Raw genomic sequence first — 23,464 nt, 5'->3', positions numbered from 1 at the left:
ATTTGGCTCTTTCCAAAAAAGGAGTCTTAATAGTTGTCAATCAAGAGCATTTCATACCATCTTTGAGGCTGTTTATTTAAACAATGGAAGTGTTTTTTGCCATTGTTTTTTTTCCTTGACAGAGCAAGTGGATTAGGCAAAATATATATTTATAGTGCCTTTCTATCTTGATTACGTGGATAGAATCAAGTTGCTTTCACATGTGCATCTTCTAGAATAGCTGCATTGTTACTTTTAAATGGATGTACTGCACACTTACGTTTCAAAATCCCATTGGTTTTCAATGCTTTTTAGCGTGCATGGTCTCTAAATATGTAAAAGTACTCTAAATATGACCTCCTATCACCTAAATTTGAATTTCTATTTTTGGAGATACTTATCTCTCTTAATAGAACTATTCTTGTCTTCTTATTTCTTTTAGGATTTTATGGAGCTAATATTTTTACTCTTATCATTTTCCTAATGTTTCTAGCCTTATTGTCTCAGCCTTCTCTAAGTGCGCTCTCTTTCCTTCTTGAAATCTATATTAAAAGAGACACATAAATGGCTTGGGAGCGAGACCTTACAAGAGAAAATGAAGGACTCTGACGATGCTCAAAGGAGGCCCTGAAAATTAAAAGGGTATTTTGTGTTCTTGAGGATTCCCAAGTCTAGATATGGATCACTAAAGGGAAATACCAACACCAAGCTTGCTCGTCACTTCTATAAGCATTATAAAGTGTTTAGAAGGGTTAGGATGCCAGCATTTGAGGATATGCATGGTTATAATAATGAGAACTTGCTCGTGGTGGTTTTCAAGCAAATGGAGTCAATCCTATTGCAAAGAAGGAGGTGGAGAGAATGCAACCTCTTCTCCAAAGAGGCTATGTATATATGGTTATAAGGTAAACTTGCCCGTGGCGGTTTTCAAGCAAGATGGAGTCAATCCTAGTGAAAAGAAAGAGGTTGAGAGAATGAAACCTCTCCTCCAAATGCAAGGACAATCCTCCTCCTACATTGGTTGATCTGTTACTTGGTGATGATAATGCAAGTAAGGAACACAGAGAGAATATATGCTCTTATAAAAACAATGCCTTAGCATTTGTTTCACTGGGTACTCACTTGGATAATCAAATCACTAGGGGGAGGTACATGTATTTAATTTTCGAATCCATGGTACGGAGCATGAATTAGAGAATAGACTTCATGGGATGCTTTTTATAAATCATAACATGCTTGAAAGCTTACAAATAATGATGTATAAACACAATCCATATGCATGTGCATTGCATACAATAAGAGAAATGTTACAGTCCAGTCCCCATGTAGATTTGAGAATGGTCACTGAAGTTGGATCAATATTAAGGAAATAATTGGTTCCTACAGGTAGTAAGATAGCTGCTATCATACTAGGTCAAGGGGATGCTCTTCATGTAGGTCATAGAGATATTCAAATAATGTCTCGCACAAATACTATAAAAAAATATGTTTTGGTTACTCGAGGAGCGGATAGTTAGCATGTTAGAATTTCACTCCATGGTAGGAATAGACAAGGTTCAAATGAGGAGACAAATACTATAATTCAACGGTGATATTATGCATATAGATTACAAATAAGGGAAGATACAAATGTGTGCCTTCTACGTGGTGGTCGACTTTTGTAACAATACATTGTTGATACTCATAGCATGATACATATAGATAGATGGATGTATCTATATCTATCTACCTATATATATAGCAATGCTTTAAATCCTTGCGTACCCCTCCCAGCAAGGACTGCCGGAGACCTGCCAGAAAACTCTATCGGGCTCGGAAAGCGGAAACTGAATAACTACTCTCACTGAATGGTTCAGAGCTGGTCAATTGCATGCAGATTCAAATTGCGTGCTATCTAACTTTTTGATCATGGACTAAAATAAAAAAGGAAATATGATTGTACATATATGTATAATGTTAGCCCGAGTGTGCATGTAATCAATATTATCCATACATGTTACTTATAGTGGGTAAAGGCTGCATATCTTTTGAGGATGTACAAACAGTGAATGGACATTTGTATTGTTGTTTTAAGATTTCGTGTGAAGCTAGAGCAATGCTGGAGAGATACGAGTGGTATATATGTCTTCGAGAAGCTGCATTTCAAAAAACCAGATTCTAATTGCATCAACTTTTTGTCATTATTCTGCTTTTTTGTGAGCCTATATCTCTTGGACAGGTTTGGCACAAATTCTCTACCAAACTTCCAAATATTTCGTTCATGGCTTGGAGAGAAGGTGTGGTGACACTGGTGTTTGTAATTCTATAGCTAAGAATCAATCTCTATTACACATGCAAGACCTCTTACAATAATATGAAAAACATCTATACGATTTTGAAGGGTTGTCTCTTCCTGATAGATCAAATCTTGCTACTGAAAACAATGGTTTGTTGATGGAAAGAGATGATGTTTGATTCTGTTCTCAACAGGATGATTTGGCTCTTTCCAAAAAAGGAGTCTTAATAGTTGTCAATCAAGAGTATTTCATACCATCTTTGAGGCTGTTTATTTAAACAATGGAAGTGTTTTTTGCCATTGTTTTTTTTCCTTGACAGAGCAAGTGGATTAGGCAAAATATATATTTATAGTGCCTTTCTATCTTGATTACGTGGATAGAATCAAGTTGCTTTCGCATGTGCATCTTCTAGAATAGCTGCATTGTTACTTTTAAATGGATGTACTGCACACTTACGTTTCAAAATCCCATTGGTTTTCAATGCTTTTTAGCGTGCATGGTCTCTAAATATGTAAAAGTACTCTAAATATGACCTCCTATCACCTAAAGTCGAATTTCTATTTTTGGAGATACTTATCTCTCTTAATAGAACTATTCTTGTCTTCTTATTTCTTTTAGGATTTTATGGAGCTAATATTTTTACTCTTATCATTTTCCTAATGTTTCTAGCCTTATTGTCTCAGCCTTCTCTAAGTGCGCTCTGTTTCCTTCTTGAAATCTATATTAAAAGAGACACATAAATGGCTTGGGAGCGGGACCTTACAAGAGAAAATGAAGGACTATGACGATGCTCAAAGGAGGCCCTGAAAATTAAAAGGGTATTTTGTGTTCTTGAGGATTCCCAAGTCTAGATATGGATCACTAAAGGGAAATACCAACACCAAGCTTGCTCATCACTTCTATAAGCATTATAAAGTGTTTAGAAGGGTTAGGATGCCAGCATTTGAGGATATGCATGGTTATAATAATGTGAACTTGCCCGTGGTGGTTTTCAAGCAAATGGAGTCAATCCTATTGCAAAGAAGGAGGTGGAGAGAATGCAACCTCTTCTCCAAAGAGGCTATGTATATACGGTTATAAGGTAAACTTGCCCGTGGCGGTTTTCAAGCAAGATGGAGTCAATCCTAGTGAAAAGAAAGAGGTTGAGAGAATGAAACCTCTCCTCCAAATGCAAGGACAATCCTCCTCCTACATTGGTTGATCTGTTACTTGGTGATGATAATGCAAGTAAGGAACACAGAGAGAATATATGCTCTTATAAAAACAATGCCTTAGCATTCGTTTCACTGGGTACTCACTTGGATAATCAAATCACTAGGGGGAGGTACATGTATTTAATTTTCGAATCCATGGTATTACATATCATCATGTTGGCTTGTAATACCTAATAGAATATGAGATGCGGCTCCTCAATTTTTCCAATTTTATATATATATATATATATATATATATATATATATATATATGATACGGAGCATGAATTAGAGAATAGACTTCATGGGATGCTTTTTATAAATCATAACATGCTTGAAAGCTTACAAATAATGATGTATAAACACAATCCATATGCATGTGCATTGCATACAATAAGAGAAATGTTACAGTCCAGTCCACATGTAGATTTGAGAATGGTCACTGAAGTTGGATCAATATTAAGGAAATAATTGGTTCCTACAGGTAGTAAGATAGCTGCTATCATACTAGGTCAAGGGGATGCTCTTCATGTAGGTCATAGAGATATTCAAATAATGTCTCGCACAAATACTATAAAAAAATATGTTCTGGTTACTCGAGGAGCGGATAGTTAGCATGTTAGAATTTCACTCCATGGTAGGAATAGACAAGGTTCAAATGAGGAGACAAATACTATAATTCAACGGTTATATTATGCATATAGATTACAAATAAGGGAAGATACAAATGTGTGCCTTCTACGTGGTGGTCGACTTTTGTAACAATACATTGTTGATACTCATAGCATGATACATATAGATAGATGGATGTATCTATATCTATCTCCCTATATATATAGCAATGCTTTAAATCCTTGCGTACCCCTCCCAGCAAGGATTGTCGGAGACCTGCCAGAAAACTCTATCGGGCTCGGAAAGCGAAAACTGAATAACTACTCTCACTGAATGGTTCAAAGCTGGTCAATTGCATGCAGATTCAAATTGCGTGCTATCTAACTTTTTGATCATGGACTAAATTAAAAAAGGAAATATGATTGTACATATATGTATAATGTTAGCCCGAGTGTGCATGTAATCAATATTATCCATACATGTTACTTATAGTGGGTAAAGGCTGCATATCTTTTGAGGATGTACAAACAGTGAATGGACATTTGTATTGTTGTTTTAAGATTTCGTGTGAAGCTAGAGGAATGCTGGAGAGATACGAGTGGTATATATGTCTTCGAGAAGCTGCATTTCAAAAAACCAGATTCTAATTGCATCAACTTTTTGTCATTATTCTGCTTTTTTGTGAGCCTATATCTCTTGGACAGGTTTGGCACAAATTCTCTACCAAACTTCCAAATATTTCGTTCATGGCTTGGAGAGAAGGTGTGGTGACACTGGTGTTTGTAATTCTATAGCTAAGAATCAATCTCTATTACACATGCAAGACCTCTTACAATAATATGAAAAACATCTATACGATTTTGAAGGGTTGTCTCTTCCTGATAGATCAAATCTTGCTACTGAAAACAATGGTTTGTTGATGGAAAGAGATGATGTTTGATTCTGTTCTCAACAGGATGATTTGGCTCTTTCCAAAAAAGGAGTCTTAATAGTTGTCAATCAAGAGTATTTCATACCATCTTTGAGGCTGTTTATTTAAACAATGGAAGTGTTTTTTGCCATTGTTTTTTTTCCTTGACAGAGCAAGTGGATTAGGCAAAATATATATTTATAGTGCCTTTCTATCTTGATTACGTGGATAGAATCAAGTTGCTTTCGCATGTGCATCTTCTAGAATAGCTGCATTGTTACTTTTAAATGGATGTACTGCACACTTACGTTTCAAAATCCCATTGGTTTTCAATGCTTTTTAGCGTGCATGGTCTCTAAATATGTAAAAGTACTCTAAATATGACCTCCTATCACCTAAATTCGAATTTCTATTTTTGGAAATACTTATCTCTCTTAATAGAACTATTCTTGTCTTCTTATTTCTTTTAGGATTTTATGGAGCTAATATTTTTACTCTTATCATTTTCCTAATGTTTCTAGCCTTATTGTCTCAGCCTTCTCTAAGTGCGCTCTGTTTCCTTCTTGAAATCTATATTAAAAGAGACACATAAATGGCTTGGGAGCGGGACCTTACAAGAGAAAATGAAGGACTCTGACGATGCTCAAAGGAGGCCCTGAAAATTAAAAGGGTATTTTGTGTTCTTGAGGATTCCCAAGTCTAGATATGGATCACTAAAGGGAAATACCAACACCAAGCTTGCTCGTCACTTCTATAAGCATTATAAAGTGTTTAGAAGGGTTAGGATGCCAGCATTTGAGGATATGCATGGTTATAATAATGTGAACTTGCCCGTGGTGGTTTTCAAGCAAATGGAGTCAATCCTATTGCAAAGAAGGAGGTGGAGAGAATGCAACCTACTTCTCCAAAGAGGCTATGTATATACGGTTATAAGGTAAACTTGCCCGTGGCGGTTTTCAAGCAAGATGGAGTCAATCCTAGTGAAAAGAAAGAGGTTGAGAGAATGAAACCTCTCCTCCAAATGCAAGGACAATCCTCCTCCTACATTGGTTGATCTGTTACTTGGTGATGATAATGCAAGTAAGGAACACAGAGAGAATATATGCTCTTATAAAAACAATGCCTTAGCATTTGTTTCACTGGGTACTCACTTGGATAATCAAATCACTAGGGGGAGGTACATGTATTTAATTTTCGAATCCATGGTATTACATATCATCATGTTGGCTTGTAATACCTAATAGAATATGAGATGCGGCTCCTCAATTTTTCCAATTATATATATATATATATATATATATATATATATATATATATATATATATATATATATATATATGATACGGAGCATTAATTAGAGAATAGACTTCATGGGATGCTTTTTATAAATCATAACATGCTTGAAAGCTTACAAATAATGATGTATAAACACAATCCATATGCATGTGCATTGCATACAATAAGAGAAATGTTACAGTCCAGTCCACATGTAGATTTGAGAATGGTCACTGAAGTTGGATCAATATTAAGGAAATAATTGGTTCCTACAGGTAGTAAGATAGCTGCTATCATACTAGGTCAAGGGGATGCTCTTCATGTAGGTCATAGAGATATTCAAATAATGTCTCGCACAAATACTATAAAAAAATATGTTCTGGTTACTCGAGGAGCGGATAGTTAGCATGTTAGAATTTCACTCCATGGTAGGAATAGACAAGGTTCAAATGAGGAGACAAATACTATAATTCAACGGTGATATTATGCATATAGATTACAAATAAGGGAAGATACAAATGTGTGCCTTCTACGTGGTGGTCGACTTTTGTAACAATACATTGTTGATACTCATAGCATGATACATATAGATAGATGGATGTATCTATATCTATCTACCTATATATATAGCAATGCTTTGAATCCTTGCGTACCCCTCCCAGCAAGGACTGCCGGAGACCTGCCAGAAAACTCTATCGGGCTCGGAAAGCGGAAACTGAATAACTACTCTCACTGAATGGTTCAGAGCTGGTCAATTGCATGCAGATTCAAATTGCGTGCTATCTAACTTTGTGATCATGGACTAAAATAAAAAAGGAAATATGATTGTACATATATGTATAATGTTAGCCCGAGTGTGCATGTAATCAATATTATCCATACATGTTACTTATAGTGTGTAAAGGCTGCATATCTTTTGAGGATGTACAAACAGTGAATGGACATTTGTATTGTTGTTTTAAGATTTCGTGTGAAGCTAGAGGAATGCTGGAGAGATACGAGTGGTATATATGTCTTCGAGAAGCTGCATTTCAAAAAACCAGATTCTAATTGCATCAACTTTTTGTCATTATTCTGCTTTTTTGTGAGCCTATATCTCTTGGACAGGTTTGGCACAAATTCTCTACCAAACTTCCAAATATTTCTTTCATGGCTTGGAGAGAAGGTGTGGTGACACTGGTGTTTGTAATTCTATAGCTAAGAATCAATCTCTATTACACATGCAAGACCTCTTACAATAATATGAAAAACATCTATACGATTTTGAAGGGTTGTCTCTTCCTGATAGATCAAATCTTGCTACTGAAAACAATGGTTTGTTGATGGAAAGAGATGATGTTTGATTCTGTTCTCAACAGGATGATTTGGCTCTTTCCAAAAAAGGAGTCTTAATAGTTGTCAATCAAGAGCATTTCATACCATCTTTGAGGCTGTTTATTTAAACAATGGAAGTGTTTTTTGCCATTGTTTTTTTTCCTTGACAGAGCAAGTGGATTAGGCAAAATATATATTTATAGTGCCTTTCTATCTTGATTACGTGGATAGAATCAAGTTGCTTTCGCATGTGCATCTTCTAGAATAGCTACATTGTTACTTTTAAATGGATGTACTGCACACTTACGTTTCAAAATCCCATTGGTTTTCAATGCTTTTTAGCGTGCATGGTCTCTAAATATGTAAAAGTACTCTAAATATGACCTCCTATCACCTAAATTCGAATTTCTATTTTTGGAGATACTTATCTCTCTTAATAGAACTATTCTTGTCTTCTTATTTCTTTTAGGATTTTATGGAGCTAATATTTTTACTCTTATCATTTTTCTAATGTTTCTAGCCTTATTGTCTCAGCCTTCTCTAAGTGCGCTCTGTTTCCTTCTTGAAATCTATATTAAAAGAGACACATAAATGGCTTGGGAGCGGGACCTTACAAGAGAAAATGAAGGACTATGACGATGCTCAAAGGAGGCCCTGAAAATTAAAAGGGTATTTTGTGTTCTTGAGGATTCCCAAGTCTAGATATGGATCACTAAAGGGAAATACCAACACCAAGCTTGCTCATCACTTCTATAAGCATTATAAAGTGTTTAGAAGGGTTAGGATGCCAGCATTTGAGGATATGCATGGTTATAATAATGTGAACTTGCCCGTGGTGGTTTTCAAGCAAATGGAGTCAATCCTATTGCAAAGAAGGAGGTGGAGAGAATGCAACCTCTTCTCCAAAGAGGCTATGTATATACGGTTATAAGGTAAACTTGCCCGTGGCGGTTTTCAAGCAAGATGGAGTCAATCCTAGTGAAAAGAAAGAGGTTGAGAGAATGAAACCTCTCCTCCAAATGCAAGGACAATCCTCCTCCTACATTGGTTGATCTGTTACTTGGTGATGATAATGCAAGTAAGGAACACAGAGAGAATATATGCTCTTATAAAAACAATGCCTTAGCATTTGTTTCACTGGGTACTCACTTGGATAATCAAATCACTAGGGGGAGGTACATGTATTTAATTTTCGAATCCATGGTATTACATATCATCATGTTGGCTTGTAATACCTAATAGAATATGAGATGCGGCTCCTCAATTTTTCCAATTATATATATATATATATATATATATATATATATATATATATATATATATATATATATATATATATATATATATATATATATATATATATATATATATATATATGATACGGAGCATGAATTAGAGAATAGACTTCATGGGATGCTTTTTATAAATCATAACATGCTTGAAAGCTTACAAATAATGATGTATAAACACAATCCATATGCATGTGCATTGCATACAATAAGAGAAATGTTACAGTCCAGTCCACATGTAGATTTGAGAATGGTCACTGAAGTTGGATCAATATTAAGGAAATAATTGGTTCCTACAGGTAGTAAGATAGCTGCTATCATACTAGGTCAAGGGGATGCTCTTCATGTAGGTCATAGAGATATTCAAATAATGTCTCGCACAAATACTATAAAAGAATATGTTCTGGTTACTCGAGGAGCGGATAGTTAGCATGTTAGAATTTCACTCCATGGTAGGAATAGACAAGGTTCAAATGAGGAGACAAATACTATAATTCAACGGTGATATTATGCATATAGATTACAAATAAGGGAAGATACAAATGTGTGCCTTCTACATGGTGGTCGACTTTTGTAACAATACATTGTTGATACTCATAGCATGATACATATAGATAGATGGATGTATCTATATCTATCTACCTATATATATAGCAATGCTTTAAATCCTTGCGTACCCCTCCCAGCAAGGACTGCCGGAGACCTGCCAGAAAACTCTATCGGGCTCGGAAAGCGGAAACTGAATAACTACTCTCACTGAATGGTTCAGAGCTGGTCAATTGCATGCAGATTCAAATTGCGTGCTATCTAACTTTTTGATCATGGACTAAAATAAAAAAGGAAATATGATTGTACATATATGTATAATGTTAGCCCGAGTGTGCATGTAATCAATATTATCCATACATGTTACTTATAGTGTGTAAAGGCTGCATATCTTTTGAGGATGTACAAACAGTGAATGGACATTTGTATTGTTGTTTTAAGATTTCGTGTGAAGCTAGAGGAATGCTGGAGAGATACGAGTGGTATATATGTCTTCGAGAAGCTGCATTTCAAAAAACCAGATTCTAATTGCATCAACTTTTTGTCATTATTCTGCTTTTTTGTGAGCCTATATCTCTTGGACAGGTTTGGCACAAATTCTCTACCAAACTTCCAAATATTTCTTTCATGGCTTGGAGAGAAGGTGTGGTGACACTGGTGTTTGTAATTCTATAGCTAAGAATCAATCTCTATTACACATGCAAGACCTCTTACAATAATATGAAAAACATCTATACGATTTTGAAGGGTTGTCTCTTCCTGATAGATCAAATCTTGCTACTGAAAACAATGGTTTGTTGATGGAAAGAGATGATGTTTGATTCTGTTCTCAACAGGATGATTTGGCTCTTTCCAAAAAAGGAGTCTTAATAGTTGTCAATCAAGAGCATTTCATACCATCTTTGAGACTGTTTATTTAAACAATGGAAGTGTTTTTTGCCATTGTTTTTTTTCCTTGATAGAGCAAGTGGATTAGGCAAAATATATTTATAGTGCCTTTCTATCTTGATTACGTGGATAGAATCAAGTTGCTTTCGCATGTGCATCTTCTAGAATAGCTGCATTGTTACTTTTAAATGGATGTACTGCACACTTACGTTTCAAAATCCCATTGGTTTTCAATGCTTTTTAGCGTGCATGGTCTCTAAATATGTAAAAGTACTCTAAATATGACCTCCTATCACCTAAATTCGAATTTCTATTTTTGGAGATACTTATCTCTCTTAATAGAACTATTCTTGTCTTCTTATTTCTTTTAGGATTTTATGGAGCTAATATTTTTACTCTTATCATTTTCCTAATGTTTCTAGCCTTATTGTCTCAGCCTTCTCTAAGTGCGCTCTCTTTCCTTCTTGAAATCTATATTAAAAGAGACACATAAATGGCTTGGGAGCGGGACCTTACAAGAGAAAATGAAGGACTCTGACGATGCTCAAAGGAGGCCCTGAAAATTAAAAGGGTATTTTGTGTTCTTGAGGATTCCCAAGTCTAGATATGGATCACTAAAGGGAAATACCAACACCAAGCTTGCTCGTCACTTCTATAAGCATTATAAAGTGTTTAGAAGGGTTAGGATGCCAGCATTTGAGGATATGCATGGTTATAATAATGAGAACTTGCCCGTGGTGGTTTTCAAGCAAATGGAGTCAATCCTATTGCAAAGAAGGAGGTGGAGAGAATGCAACCTCTTCTCCAAAGAGGCTATGTATATACGGTTATAAGGTAAACTTGCCCGTGGCGGTTTTCAAGCAAGATGGAGTCAATCCTAGTGAAAAGAAAGAGGTTGAGAGAATGAAACCTCTCCTCCAAATGCAAGGACAATCCTCCTCCTACATTGGTTGATCTGTTACTTGGTGATGATAATGCAAGTAAGGAACACAGAGAGAATATATGCTCTTATAAAAACAATGCCTTAGCATTTGTTTCACTGGGTACTCACTTGGATAATCAAATCACTAGGGGGAGGTACATGTATTTAATTTTTGAATCCATGGTACGGAGCATGAATTAGAGAATAGACTTCATGGGATGCTTTTTATAAATCATAACATGCTTGAAAGCTTACAAATAATGATGTATAAACACAATCCATATGCATGTGCATTGCATACAATAAGAGAAATGTTACAGTCCAGTCCACATGTAGATTTGAGAATGGTCACTGAAGTTGGATCAATATTAAGGAAATAATTGGTTCCTACAGGTAGTAAGATAGCTGCTATCATACTAGGTCAAGGGGATGCTCTTCATGTAGGTCATAGAGATATTCAAATAATGTCTCGCACAAATACTATAAAAAAATATGTTCTGGTTACTCGAGGAGAGGATAGTTAGCATGTTAGAATTTCACTCCATGGTAGGAATAGACAAGGTTCAAATGAGGAGACAAATACTATAATTCAACGGTGATATTATGCATATAGATTACAAATAAGGGAAGATACAAATGTGTGCCTTCTACGTGGTGGTCGACTTTTGTAACAATACATTGTTGATACTCATAGCATGATACATATAGATAGATGGATGTATCTATATCTATCTACCTATATATATAGCAATGATTTAAATCCTTGCGTACCCCTCCCAGCAAGGACTGCCGGAGACCTGCCAGAAAACTCTATCGGGCTCGGAAAGCGGAAACTGAATAACTACTCTCACTGAATGGTTCAGAGCTGGTCAATTGCATGCAGATTCAAATTGCGTGCTATCTAACTTTTTGATCATGGACTAAAATAAAAAAGGAAATATGATTGTACATATATGTATAATGTTAGCCCGAGTGTGCATGTAATCAATATTATCCATACATGTTACTTATAGTGTGTAAAGGCTGCATATCTTTTGAGGATGTACAAACAGTGAATGGACATTTGTATTGTTGTTTTAAGATTTCGTGTGAAGCTAGAGGAATGCTGGAGAGATACGAGTGGTATATATGTCTTCGAGAAGCTGCATTTCAAAAAACCAGATTCTAATTGCATCAACTTTTTGTCATTATTCTGCTTTTTTGTGAGCCTATATCTCTTGGACAGGTTTGGCACAAATTCTCTACCAAACTTCCAAATATTTCTTTCATGGCTTGGAGAGAAGGTGTGGTGACACTGGTGTTTGTAATTCTATAGCTAAGAATCAATCTCTATTACACATGCAAGACCTCTTACAATAATATGAAAAATATCTATACGATTTTGAAGGGTTGTCTCTTCCTGATAGATCAAATCTTGCTACTGAAAACAATGGTTTGTTGATGGAAAGAGATGATGTTTGATTCTGTTCTCAACAGGATGATTTGGCTCTTTCCAAAAAAGGAGTCTTAATAGTTGTCAATCAAGAGCATTTCATACCATCTTTGAGGCTGTTTATTTAAACAATGGAAGTGTTTTTTGCCATTGTTTTTTTTCCTTGACAGAGCAAGTGGATTAGGCAAAATATATATTTATAGTGCCTTTCTATCTTGATTATGTGGATAGAATCAAGTTGCTTTCGCATGTGCATCTTCTAGAATAGCTGCATTGTTACTTTTAAATGGATGTACTGCACACTTACGTTTCAAAATCCCATTGGTTTTCAATGCTTTTTAGCGTGCATGGTCTCTAAATATGTAAAAGTACTCTAAATATGACCTCCTATCACCTAAATTCGAATTTCTATTTTTGGAGATACTTATCTCTCTTAATAGAACTATTCTTGTCTTCTTATTTCTTTTAGGATTTTATGGAGCTAATATTTTTACTCTTATCATTTTCCTAATGTTTCTAGCCTTATTGTCTCAGCCTTCTCTAAGTGCGCTCTGTTTCCTTCTTGAAATCTATATTAAAAGAGACACATAAATGGCTTGGGAGCGGGACCTTACAAGAGAAAATGAAGGACTATGACGATGCTCAAAGGAGGCCCTGAAAATTAAAAGGGTATTTTGTGTTCTTGAGGATTCCCAAGTCTAGATATGGATCACTAAAGGGAAATACCAACACCAAGCTTGCTCATCACTTCTATAAGCATTATAAAGTGTTTAGAAGGGTTAGGATGCCAGCATTTGAGGATATGCATGGTTATAATAATGTGAACTTGCCCGTGGTGGTTTTCAAGCAAATGGAGTCAATCCTATTGCAAAGAAGGAGGTGGAGAGAATGCAACCTCTTCTCCAAAGAGGCTATGTATATACGGTTATAAGGTAAACTTGCCCGTGGCGGTTTTCAAGCAAGATGGAGTCAATCCTAGTGAAAAGAAAGAGGTTGAGAGAATGAAACCTCTCCTCCAAATGCAAGGACAATCCTCCTCCTACATTGGTTGATCTGTTACTTGGTGATGATAATGCAAGTAAGGAACACAGAGAGAATATATGCTCTTATAAAAACAATGCCTTAGCATTCGTTTCACTGGGTACTCACTTGGATAATCAAATCACTAGGGGGAGGTACATGTATTTAATTTTCGAATCCATGGTATTACATATCATCATGTTGGCTTGTAATACCTAATAGAATATGAGATGCGGCTCCTAAATTTTTCCAATTTTATATATATATATATATATATATATATATATATATATATGATACGGAGCATGAATTAGAGAATAGACTTCATGGGATGCTTTTTATAAATCATAACATGCTTGAAAGCTTACAAATAATGATGTATAAACACAATCCATATGCATGTGCATTGCATACAATAAGAGAAATGTTACAGTCCAGTCCACATGTAGATTTGAGAATGGTCACTGAAGTTGGATCAATATTAAGGAAATAATTGGTTCCTACAGGTATAGCTGCTATCATACTAGGTCAAGGGGATGCTCTTCATGTAGGTCATAGAGATATTCAAATAATGTCTCGCACAAATACTATAAAAAAATATGTTCTGGTTACTCGAGGAGAGGATAGTTAGCATGTTAGAATTTCACTCCATGGTAGGAATAGACAAGGTTCAAATGAGGAGACAAATACTATAATTCAACGGTGATATTATGCATATAGATTACAAATAAGGGAAGATACAAATGTGTGCCTTCTACGTGGTGGTCGACTTTTGTAACAATACATTGTTGATACTCATAGCATGATACATATAGATAGATGGATGTATCTATATCTATCTACCTATATATATAGCAATGCTTTAAATCCTTGCGTACCCCTCCCAGCAAGGACTGCCGGAGACCTGCCAGAAAACTCTATCGGGCTCGGAAAGCGGAAACTGAATAACTACTCTCACTGAATGGTTCAGAGCTGGTCAATTGCATGCAGATTCAAATTGCGTGCTATCTAACTTTTTGATCATGGACTAAAATAAAAAAGGAAATATGATTGTACATATATGTATAATGTTAGCCCGAGTGTGCATGTAATCAATATTATCCATACATGTTACTTATAGTGTGTAAAGGCTGCATATCTTTTGAGGATGTACAAACAGTGAATGGACATTTGTATTGTTGTTTTAAGATTTCGTGTGAAGCTAGAGGAATGCTGGAGAGATACGAGTGGTATATATGTCTTCGAGAAGCTGCATTTCAAAAAAACCAGATTCTAATTGCATCAACTTTTTGTCATTATTCTGCTTTTTTGTGAGCCTATATCTCTTGGACAGGTTTGGCACAAATTCTCTACCAAACTTCCAAATATTTCGTTCATGGCTTGGAGAGAAGGTGTGGTGACACTGGTGTTTGTAATTCTATAGCTAAGAATCAATCTCTATTACACATGCAAGACCTCTTACAATAATATGAAAAACATCTATACGATTTTGAAGGGTTGTCTCTTCCTGATAGATCAAATCTTGCTACTGAAAACAATGGTTTGTTGATGGAAAGAGATGATGTTTGATTCTGTTCTCAACAGGATGATTTGGCTCTTTCCAAAAAAGGAGTCTTAATAGTTGTCAATCAAGAGCATTTCATACCATCTTTGAGGCTGTTTATTTAAACAATGGAAGTGTTTTTTGCCATTGTTTTTTTTCCTTGATAGAGCAAGTGGATTAGGCAAAATATATTTATAGTGCCTTTCTATCTTGATTACGTGGATAGAATCAAGTTGCTTTCGCATGTGCATCTTCTAGAATAGCTGCATTGTTACTTTTAAATGGATGTACTGCACACTTACGTTTCAAAATCCCATTGGTTTTCAATGCTTTTTAGCGTGCATGGTCTCTAAATATGTAAAAGTACTCTAAATATGACCTCCTATCACCTAAATTCGAATTTCTATTTTTGGAGATACTTATCTCTCTTAATAGAACTATTCTTGTCTTCTTATTTCTTTTAGGATTTTATGGAGCTAATATTTTTACTCTTATCATTTTCCTAATGTTTCTAGCCTTATTGTCTCAGCCTTCTCTAAGTGCGCTCTGTTTCCTTCTTGAAATCTATATTAAAAGAGACACATAAATGGCTTGGGAGCGGGACCTTACAAGAGAAAATGAAGGACTATGACGATGCTCAAAGGAGGCCCTGAAAATTAAAAGGGTATTTTGTGTTCTTGAGGATTCCCAAGTCTAGATATGGATCACTAAAGGGAAATACCAACACCAAGCTTGCTCATCACTTCTATAAGCATTATAAAGTGTTTAGAAGGGTTAGGATGCCAGCATTTGAGGATATGCATGGTTATAATAATGTGAACTTGCCCGTGGTGGTTTTCAAGCAAATGGAGTCAATCCTATTGCAAAGAAGGAGGTGGAGAGAGTGCAACCTCTTCTCCAAAGAGGCTATGTATATACGGTTATAAGGTAAACTTGCCCGTGGCGGTTTTCAAGCAAGATGGAGTCAATCCTAGTGAAAAGAAAGAGGTTGAGAGAATGAAACCTCTTCTCCAAATGCAAGGACAATCCTCCTCCTACATTGGTTGATCTGTTACTTGGTGATGATAATGCAAGTAAGGAACACAGAGAGAATATATGCTCTTATAAAAACAATGCCTTAGCATTCGTTTCACTGGGTACTCACTTGGATAATCAAATCACTAGGGGGAGGTACATGTATTTAATTTTCGAATCCATGGTATTACATATCATCATGTTGGCTTGTAATACCTAATAGAATATGAGATGCGGCTCCTCAATTTTTCCAATTTTATATATATATATATATATATATATATGATACGGAGCATGAATTAGAGAATAGACTTCATGGGATGCTTTTTATAAATCATAACATGCTTGAAAGCTTACAAATAATGATGTATAAACACAATCCATATGCATGTGCATTGCATACAATAAGAGAAATGTTACAGTCCAGTCCACATGTAGATTTGAGAATGGTCACTGAAGTTGGATCAATATTAAGGAAATAATTGGTTCCTACAGGTAGTAAGATAGCTGCTATCATACTAGGTCAAGGGGATGCTCTTCATGTAGGTCATAGAGATATTCAAATAATGTCTCGCACAAATACTATAAAAAAATATGTTTTGGTTACTCGAGGAGCGGATAGTTAGCATGTTAGAATTTCACTCCATGGTAGGAATAGACAAGGTTCAAATGAGGAGACAAATACTATAATTCAACGGTGATATTATGCATATAGATTACAAATAAGGGAAGATACAAATGTGTGCCTTCTACGTGGTGGTCGACTTTTGTAACAATACATTGTTGATACTCATAGCATGATACATATAGATAGATGGATGTATCTATATCTATCTACCTATATATATAGCAATGCTTTAAATCCTTGCGTACCCCTCCCAGCAAGGACTGTCAGAGACCAGCCAAAAAACTCTATCGGGCTCGGAAAGCGGAAACTGAATAACTACTCTCACTGAATGGTTCAGAGCTGGTCAATTGCATGCAGATTCAAAAATTGCGTGCTATCTAACTTTTTGATCATGGACTAAAATAAAAAAGGAAATATGATTGTACATATATGTATAATGTTAGCCCGAGTGTGCATGTAATCAATATTATCCATACATGTTACTTATAGTGTGTAAAGGCTGCATATCTTTTGAGGATGTACAAACAGTGAATGGACATTTGTATTGTTGTTTTAAGATTTCGTGTGAAGCTAGAGGAATGTTGGAGAGATACGAGTGGTATATATGTCTTCGAGAAGCTGCATTTCAAAAAACCAGATTCTAATTGCATCAACTTTTTGTCATTATTCTGCTTTTTTGTGAGCCTATATCTCTTGGACAGGTTTGGCACAAATTCTCTACCAAACTTCCAAATATTTCGTTCATGGCTTGGAGAGAAGGTGTGGTGACACTGGTGTTTGTAATTCTATAGCTAAGAATCAATCTCTATTACACATGCAAGACCTCTTACAATAATATGAAAAACATCTATACGATTTTGAAGGGTTGTCTCTTCCTAATAGATCAAATCTTGCTACTGAAAACAATGGTTTGTTGATGGAAAGAGATGATGTTTGATTCTGTTCTCAACAGGATGATTTGGCTCTTTCCAAAAAAGGAGTCTTAATAGTTGTCAATCAAGAGCATTTCATACCATCTTTGAGGCTGTTTATTTAAACAATGGAAGTGTTTTTTGCCATTGTTTTTTTTCCTTGACAGAGCAAGTGGATTAGGCAAAATATATATTTATAGTGCCTTTCTATCTTGATTACGTGGATAGAATCAAGTTGCTTTCGCATGTGCATCTTCTAGAATAGCTGCATTGTTACTTTTAAATGGATGTACTGCACACTTACGTTTCAAAATCCCATTGGTTTTCAATGCTTTTTAGCGTGCATGGTCTCTAAATATGTAAAAGTACTCTAAATATGACCTCCTATCACCTAAATTCGAATTTCTATTTTTGGAGATACTTATCTCTCTTAATAGAACTATTCTTGTCTTCTTATTTCTTTTAGGATTTTATGGAGCTAATATTTTTACTCTTATCATTTTCCTAATGTTTCTAGCCTTATTGTCTCAGCCTTCTCTAAGTGCGCTCTGTTTCCTTCTTGAAATCTATATTAAAAGAGACACATAAATGGCTTGGGAGCGGGACCTTACAAGAGAAAATGAAGGACTATGACGATGCTCAAAGGAGGCCCTGAAAATTAAAAGGGTATTTTGTGTTCTTGAGGATTCCCAAGTCTAGATATGGATCACTAAAGGGAAATACCAACACCAAGCTTGCTCATCACTTCTATAAGCATTATAAAGTGTTTAGAAGGGTTAGGATGCCAGCATTTGAGGATATGCATGGTTATAATAATGTGAACTTGCCCGTGGTGGTTTTCAAGCAAATGGAGTCAATCCTATTGCAAAGAAGGAGGTGGAGAGAGTGCAACCTCTTCTCCAAAGAGGCTATGTATATACGGTTATAAGGTAAACTTGCCCGTGGCGGTTTTCAAGCAAGATGGAGTCAATCCTAGTGAAAAGAAAGAGGTTGAGAGAATGAAACCTCTCCTCCAAATGCAAGGACAATCCTCCTCCTACATTGGTTGATCTGTTACTTGGTGATGATAATGCAAGTAAGGAACACAGAGAGAATATATGCTCTTATAAAAACAATGCCTTAGCATTCGTTTCACTGGGTACTCACTTGGATAATCAAATCACTAGGGGGAGGTACATGTATTTAATTTTCGAATCCATGGTATTACATATCATCATGTTGGCTTGTAATACCTAATAGAATATGAGATGCGGCTCCTCAATTTTTCCAATTTTATATATATATATATATATATATATATATATATATGATACGGAGCATGAATTAGAGAATAGACTTCATGGGATGCTTTTTATAAATCATAACATGCTTGAAAGCTTACAAATAATGATGTATAAACACAATCCATATGCATGTGCATTGCATACAATAAGAGAAATGTTACAGTCCAGTCCACATGTAGATTTGAGAATGGTCACTGAAGTTGGATCAATATTAAGGAAATAATTGGTTCCTACAGGTAGTAAGATAGCTGCTATCATACTAGGTCAAGGGGATGCTCTTCATGTAGGTCATAGAGATATTCAAATAATGTCTCGCACAAATACTATAAAAAAATATGTTTTGGTTACTCGAGGAGCGGATAGTTAGCATGTTAGAATTTCACTCCATGGTAGGAATAGACAAGGTTCAAATGAGGAGACAAATACTATAATTCAACGGTGATATTATGCATATAGATTACAAATAAGGGAAGATACAAATGTGTGCCTTCTACGTGGTGGTCGACTTTTGTAACAATACATTGTTGATACTCATAGCATGATACATATAGATAGATGGATGTATCTATATCTATCTACCTATATATATAGCAATGCTTTAAATCCTTGCGTACCCCTCCCAGCAAGGACTGTCAGAGACCAGCCAGAAAACTCTATCGGGCTCGGAAAGCGGAAACTGAATAACTACTCTCACTGAATGGTTCAGAGCTGGTCAATTGCATGCAGATTCAAATTGCGTGCTATCTAACTTTTTGATCATGGACTAAAATAAAAAAGGAAATATGATTGTACATATATGTATAATGTTAGCCCGAGTGTGCATGTAATCAATATTATCCATACATGTTACTTATAGTGTGTAAAGGCTGCATATCTTTTGAGGATGTACAAACAGTGAATGGACATTTGTATTGTTGTTTTAAGATTTCGTGTGAAGCTAGAGGAATGTTGGAGAGATACGAGTGGTATATATGTCTTCGAGAAGCTGCATTTCAAAAAACCAGATTCTAATTGCATCAACTTTTTGTCATTATTCTGCTTTTTTGTGAGCCTATATCTCTTGGACAGGTTTGGCACAAATTCTCTACCAAACTTCCAAATATTTCGTTCATGGCTTGGAGAGAAGGTGTGGTGACACTGGTGTTTGTAATTCTATAGCTAAGAATCAATCTCTATTACACATGCAAGACCTCTTACAATAATATGAAAAACATCTATACGATTTTGAAGGGTTGTCTCTTCCTAATAGATCAAATCTTGCTACTGAAAACAATGGTTTGTTGATGGAAAGAGATGATGTTTGATTCTGTTCTCAACAGGATGATTTGGCTCTTTCCAAAAAAGGAGTCTTAATAGTTGTCAATCAAGAGCATTTCATACCATCTTTGAGGCTGTTTATTTAAACAATGGAAGTGTTTTTTGCCATTGTTTTTTTTCCTTGACAGAGCAAGTGGATTAGGCAAAATATATATTTATAGTGCCTTTCTATCTTGATTATGTGGATAGAATCAAGTTGCTTTCGCATGTGCATCTTCTAGAATAGCTGCATTGTTACTTTTAAATGGATGTACTGCACACTTACGTTTCAAAATCCCATTGGTTTTCAATGCTTTTTAGCGTGCATGGTCTCTAAATATGTAAAAGTACTCTAAATATGACCTCCTATCACCTAAATTCGAATTTCTATTTTTGGAGATACTTATCTCTCTTAATAGAACTATTCTTGTCTTCTTATTTCTTTTAGGATTTTATGGAGCTAATATTTTTACTCTTATCATTTTCCTAATGTTTCTAGCCTTATTGTCTCAGCCTTCTCTAAGTGCGCTCTGTTTCCTTCTTGAAATCTATATTAAAAGAGACACATAAATGGCTTGGGAGCGGGACCTTACAAGAGAAAATGAAGGACTATGACGATGCTCAAAGGAGGCCCTGAAAATTAAAAGGGTATTTTGTGTTCTTGAGGATTCCCAAGTCTAGATATGGATCACTAAAGGGAAATACCAACACCAAGCTTGCTCATCACTTCTATAAGCATTATAAAGTGTTTAGAAGGGTTAGGATGCCAGCATTTGAGGATATGCATGGTTATAATAATGTGAACTTGCCCGTGGTGGTTTTCAAGCAAATGGAGTCAATCCTATTGCAAAGAAGGAGGTGGAGAGAATGCAACCTCTTCTCCAAAGAGGCTATGTATATACGGTTATAAGGTAAACTTGCCCGTGGCGGTTTTCAAGCAAGATGGAGTCAATCCTAGTGAAAAGAAAGAGGTTGAGAGAATGAAACCTCTCCTCCAAATGCAAGGACAATCCTCCTCCTACATTGGTTGATCTGTTACTTGGTGATGATAATGCAAGTAAGGAACACAGAGAGAATATATGCTCTTATAAAAACAATGCCTTAGCATTCGTTTCACTGGGTACTCACTTGGATAATCAAATCACTAGGGGGAGGTACATGTATTTAATTTTCGAATCCATGGTATTACATATCATCATGTTGGCTTGTAATACCTAATAGAATATGAGATGCGGCTCCTCAATTTTTCCAATTTTATATATATATATATATATATATATATATATATATATATATATATATGATACGGAGCATGAATTAGAGAATAGACTTCATGGGATGCTTTTTATAAATCATAACATGCTTGAAAGCTTACAAATAATGATGTATAAACACAATCCATATGCATGTGCATTGCATACAATAAGAGAAATGTTACAGTCCAGTCCACATGTAGATTTGAGAATGGTCACTGAAGTTGGATCAATATTAAGGAAATAATTGGTTCCTACAGGTAGTAAGATAGCTGCTATCATACTAGGTCAAGGGGATGCTCTTCATGTAGGTCATAGAGATATTCAAATAATGTCTCGCACAAATACTATAAAAAAATATGTTCTGGTTACTCGAGGAGCGGATAGTTAGCATGTTAGAATTTCACTCCATGGTAGGAATAGACAAGGTTCAAATGAGGAGACAAATACTATAATTCAACGGTTATATTATGCATATAGATTACAAATAAGGGAAGATACAAATGTGTGCCTTCTACGTGGTGGTCGACTTTTGTAACAATACATTGTTGATACTCATAGCATGATACATATAGATAGATGGATGTATCTATATCTATCTCCCTATATATATAGCAATGCTTTAAATCCTTGCGTACCCCTCCCAGCAAGGATTGTCGGAGACCTGCCAGAAAACTCTATCGGGCTCGGAAAGCGAAAACTGAATAACTACTCTCACTGAATGGTTCAAAGCTGGTCAATTGCATGCAGATTCAAATTGCGTGCTATCTAACTTTTTGATCATGGACTAAATTAAAAAAGGAAATATGATTGTACATATATGTATAATGTTAGCCCGAGTGTGCATGTAATCAATATTATCCATACATGTTACTTATAGTGGGTAAAGGCTGCATATCTTTTGAGGATGTACAAACAGTGAATGGACATTTGTATTGTTGTTTTAAGATTTCGTGTGAAGCTAGAGGAATGCTGGAGAGATACGAGTGGTATATATGTCTTCGAGAAGCTGCATTTCAAAAAACCAGATTCTAATTGCATCAACTTTTTGTCATTATTCTGCTTTTTTGTGAGCCTATATCTCTTGGACAGGTTTGGCACAAATTCTCTACCAAACTTCCAAATATTTCGTTCATGGCTTGGAGAGAAGGTGTGGTGACACTGGTGTTTGTAATTCTATAGCTAAGAATCAATCTCTATTACACATGCAAGACCTCTTACAATAATATGAAAAACATCTATACGATTTTGAAGGGTTGTCTCTTCCTGATAGATCAAATCTTGCTACTGAAAACAATGGTTTGTTGATGGAAAGAGATGATGTTTGATTCTGTTCTCAACAGGATGATTTGGCTCTTTCCAAAAAAGGAGTCTTAATAGTTGTCAATCAAGAGCATTTCATACCATCTTTGAGGCTGTTTATTTAAACAATGGAAGTGTTTTTTGCCATTGTTTTTTTTCCTTGACAGAGCAAGTGGATTAGGCAAAATATATATTTATAGTGCCTTTCTATCTTGATTACGTGGATAGAATCAAGTTGCTTTCGCATGTGCATCTTCTAGAATAGCTGCATTGTTACTTTTAAATGGATGTACTGCACACTTACGTTTCAAAATCCCATTGGTTTTCAATGCTTTTTAGCGTGCATGGTCTCTAAATATGTAAAAGTACTCTAAATATGACCTCCTATCACCTAAATTCGAATTTCTATTTTTGGAAATACTTATCTCTCTTAATAGAACTATTCTTGTCTTCTTATTTCTTTTAGGATTTTATGGAGCTAATATTTTTACTCTTATCATTTTCCTAATGTTTCTAGCCTTATTGTCTCAGCCTTCTCTAAGTGCGCTCTCTTTCCTTCTTGAAATCTATATTAAAAG

The sequence above is a fragment of the Cibotium barometz genome, chromosome 37, assembly GCF_041138505.1.
Source record: "Cibotium barometz isolate CiBa-2024 chromosome 37, ASM4113850v1, whole genome shotgun sequence".
In the NCBI taxonomy this organism is placed as follows: Eukaryota; Viridiplantae; Streptophyta; class Polypodiopsida; order Cyatheales; family Cibotiaceae; genus Cibotium; species Cibotium barometz.
The sequence above is the reverse complement of the archived record's forward strand: the minus strand, read 5'-3'. Positions refer to the sequence as shown.